Here is a 4,884-nt window from a genome sequence, read left to right as displayed (position 1 = left end):
CTTTGAAACATTGAACAATTGAAGCTTGAAAGAGTGAACTATCACATGGTGTTGTACTTGAATATATATCTATCTATATATATATATATATCTTGATCTTGCATTTGAAGTTCTTGATGGAAAGACCTTTGTTCTTGTACATGAGATGCACAGTCTTGAATATGTAGATGAGCTACACAAGACACAGATTGCAAGAGGTTTTGGCACTATAAAATTTGATAATTGTAGGAGCTAGAAAACATAGCACTTACAGAATGGGCTACTCGTAGTCATAGTCTGAGTAGGCTGTACAGGTGGCATCGGAGGGACCATATTCATGTTTTGTGCGATGGACCCTGCTATAGTGGTCAGAGATTGTTATTGTTGTTGCATTAGAAGCATCATCTACTCCAACCTATCAAGGGGAGAGGCCGCCTGAGGCATGTGTGGCGTCAACGAAGATGCACGGTTTTGACACAGTAATGGTGGTGCACTAGGTGTTGGCCCATTTGTGGGGCCAGTGGCCGGTTATGAATCCGGCATTGTATCGATACCTGGGCCCAAACTAGGGTCTGTGTGCCATGTTCCGAGTAGTTTTAGGAGGCATTCCCTATATACAACATAGGATGCAACGTTTATATGATTAGGATAACATCATCCACTTTTCCACACATTCTAGACATTTCTACACAAAAGAAACTTCATGCATTTCATTTAACAAAATTGTCACAGTTACATATGTAGTGGTATTCAAGTACTATGACAGGGAACACATGATAGCTTATAAAAAGAAACTTTAACACTTACTAACTTAACATCCAAACTATGCCTATGCAAGGCTATTACAAAAAGCAACAAGAAGTGACTACAACTATATTACTAGTCCTCCGATTTTGGCGAAGGCGGAGGTGCTCCCTTATCCTACATACAGCATAGGAGGGCCTTCAAGGTGTGGGACATTCTCTTAAACTTTTGCTTCAGGTAAGCCTAGATCTTCTCGAATTTTTGTTTCAAGTAGGCTTGATTTTCTTCGATCTTGGCCATGCGGGCTTCTAGGGCGGCCCGGTCATGGTGGTCGTCACGACTAGTAGGAGGTCCCCTGTCTAAGTCATGGGCCTCCCCTTCTTCTTCTTGCCTCTCTTCTTCACTGCCTTCCTCTTCTTCTTCTTGCCCCTCTTCTTCACTGTCTTCCTCTTCTTCACTATTTTCCTCATCTTCGGTCTCTTCATCTATTTCATCCCCGAACTAATCAATTCTGGCTTGGAGTTGCCTGGGGCTTATCCTCATATTGTTGAGTGTAGTCTCATTAATGAAATAGATAGTGATAAGATTATCCATATGGAGCCTGAAGTCAAAATTGCGGGCGATCTTGCAAATGAGTCGGCCAAATAGGAGGGAGGCATCCCCCTGAGTAGATCGTGTAGTATTAATTATCTGACTCAAGGCGAGAGTAGGTAGGCACACTTTTTCTCTCTGTCCAACTCGATAGAGAAAGTCCACCGTAAATCTTGTGCATTTTATGCAGTAACTCTACCTACGATACACGTCGTACATTCATATATGGTGGAGTAGGTGGAAATCTTCCGTCATTCATGTCGATGCGAGGCTATTTCCTCACCTCCTATTGACAAGTTGGCCATAAAGGAAACATGTGCAGCGATCTCTCTCCTATCTACTAGAAAGATTAGTATCATTGACATGTACAACTCCACGCTCTATTCCCATGATACGTGCCATAATATCTACATTGACCCTGGCTTCTATTCTTCCCAATGGAATGGTAAACTGGAGAGGCTCAAGAGTTGGGTCTCATATGTGTGCATAGAAGGCTCGTATAGTGCCCTCACTAGCGTGTGTTTTTCCCTCAAATATGGGACCCCAACCGTTCTTTAGGAGGTGGTCGATCATAAGATATATGCCAAACAACTTCTTATCCACGTGTGCTTCAAAAATAACTTTGCGATTACGAAACTTATCGACCCCGGTGCTCGCTGGTAGGGACCTCTCTACCGGGATTTGAGGATCGAGGTCCTGCTTTGACCTCCGCTTAGCACTCGCATGTGTGTCGACGCTTTTCTTCTTTTTAGAACAGCTTGGACAGCTAGGCCCGACCACATCCGGGGCAGCTCTCTTCTTTCCCATAAGGGAAAGGAGCATTGAAATGGTGATCACAATCTCAAAGAGAGCCATTGAGATAGAAAAGCTTTGAGGATGAAGTGGATTTGAAAGTATGAAAGTTACGAGACACAAAAAAGTTGTGCTTAAATGAGTGAGAATAAGGGAGATTAGGGGTTTTAAGGGATGACTATGGAGAAATAGTGGTGGTGGGGTGTAGGAAGTAGAGAAAAAGGGAGATTGGAAGTATGAAAATGAGGATTTGAGAGAGAAAGAGAGTTTTTGGAGAGCTTGGAGGTGTTTGAGGGATTGAAAAGGGGTAAAATGAGGGATTTAGGTGTTTGGGAGGTTAAAAAGGAGGGCCCCACACATGGGAGGGACCGCACATGGCCGGTCAGATGGCGGTGCGCCCCGCTCCCATGGTGCTGTCGCGGCTGGCTGGATCGGTTGGCGGTGTGTCGCTAATCGGGTGGTGCCGCCACACCCGCCTGGGCTACTCGGCGGTGTGCTGCTGATCGGGCGATGCTGTCGCCCCTTCCTGGCTGATCTGGTGGTGGCCACCCCCTAGTGCCGTGTTTTGGTTCGTGGGACACCCTGGGCCCCACCGAAACTCGTGGCTTGGGGTCTCAGGCCTGGGTGGTCCATTTTTGCGGTCCAATGCTGGCATATTCATGCCATTTAGATTCGTTTTAAATTCAAAATTTGTTAATTAATGACTCAAACCCATCGACTGAGGCGACTTGGTCAATTCACATGATCTAAGATACGTTATGGACTAAACTACAGTGTTTGATCTCGCCTGTCGGCGAAACTTTGGGATCCTAATGTCGTCTATAAATTCCATCACCCCCTTCCTAAGTCAGAGTACATCAGAGTGCATCGTGTTACCTATAACCCAGGTCCAGTTTAATCCAAATCATGCTCTAATACCAACTTGTAACGCCCTGAATTTCGAGGGTTGATCAAAGCTCTACTCCCGAGATCCATCACATCACTTATGTAATATGAATAATGATGTTCAGATTTCGCCCATATTAATGAGTTAACCATGAGTGAAATTATACTAAAACAACATATCATACTCTAGATATAATTAAATTAAGCAAGCAGAAGTCTAAAACATATATTTTTAAACACGTAAGTGTTTCACAAACCTCCAGAGTATGAATATGTAACCGGGCTCAATATATACATGAATTGTTTCAAAATATACAAAATGTGAAAATGTAAGGTCCTCCTCATCCATAAAGTCCTGCTCTGTCACATAGACTTCATCAGCACCTACATCAAACCAAAGTCTGGTTGGTGTTTTAAAACATCATCCCAGAGTGGGAAAGAGTGGCCAACTCAGTGGTACTATAAGGCAAAAGTTAACATATTATCAAGTCAATCAAGCAGTAATGATAAGGCAATCATAACAATCATTTTCTAACTACTCTTGTTAATGCAAGAATGGAGTGCAAGTAATGATATATACCCTCACATCTAAACTCCCTCACAAGCAACTCTGACAACCTATTTCGCATATGACATCACTGCCTCCTATGCAAACTTCATTACCTTTAAAGCACATCTTAACTAATGCAATGTGATGTATGGTCGTGTTAGCTGAGTACTTAATTAAGTTTATTCATACAATAGATTTAGGAAGCGAGGGTACCTCCCTTTATATCATTGACCCGAACCGAAGGATCTATCTAGGTTCATCACTCCTAGTTAAGCACATACAATAGGCAAGTAAGGCATCGCTCCTAATGGAAAGTAGTCGATAGGCAAATTCAAGAATTTATACTCGCGGTCACTACAGGAGGCTCGTCACCTCAGCATAGGCCGATAACACGAACACGGTGTCTCATACCACCATGCTCGGTTCATGAGTATTGGTTGCTCACTGGTCACTATAGGGAGGCTCGTCACCCCAGCGTAGGCCAACAGCTCGAACACGGTGTCCCATACCACCATGCCCAGATTATAAGTCTTAGAGTATCATGGTACCATGGTTAAAGTAGGCCTTTATATTGGTGAGGGGTACCTTAGATTCAAGTAGTAGTGTTCATACATTGAAAACACACAATAGGCTAATTGGTTTGTTAAGCAAGTTTGATTGGTACGGGCATACGCTGACTTAATTGACATGGAGTGCATAAGCACCCCTCATGGCCTAACCACTGTCGATAATCGTCGTGCGACCCGGATTCATCAAGTAACCCAATGTGGCGAGATTAATTTGGCCACCTGAACAGGGACTGTTACCGATGACTTGGGCTATGTTGTAATCCCAATCTTACTCGGATGCAGCAAATAAACACATGTGATAATCACTTTAGCATTTAACAAACAATCCAAGTAAATTCCTTATTTGAGCATTTCATTAAACACATTGATCCTGTCATCAAACACATGCATTTTATCGATGAATTACATAGAGGTAAATATGATTACATAAAAGAAACTATACATATGTATAAGGCAATTAAAAATCCTATCTTAATACTTGTAATAAATACAAATCATCAATAATTTCTCGTTCAGACAATTCATTAAACACTTGGACTACACTTTACTAAATACATAGACTAGGTTAGTTACAATATATATTTTAGCAATTCCTTATATAGAGAGATTAACATGCATATGAAAATGATTAATCCTAGATCAAAAATCATGGCAAGCAAAAATCATGTTTAAATGTTCATTCAAACATTTCAACAAACACATGTAATGCATCTTTTGTTCAACATAGTTCGTACATGTATATTATATCGAAATCAGCGTATCTAAGAGAATATG

Source organism: Magnolia sinica, chromosome 18, assembly GCF_029962835.1.
Source record: "Magnolia sinica isolate HGM2019 chromosome 18, MsV1, whole genome shotgun sequence".
NCBI lineage: Eukaryota > Viridiplantae > Streptophyta > Magnoliopsida > Magnoliales > Magnoliaceae > Magnolia > Magnolia sinica.
Note: the sequence above shows the minus strand (reverse complement) of the source record.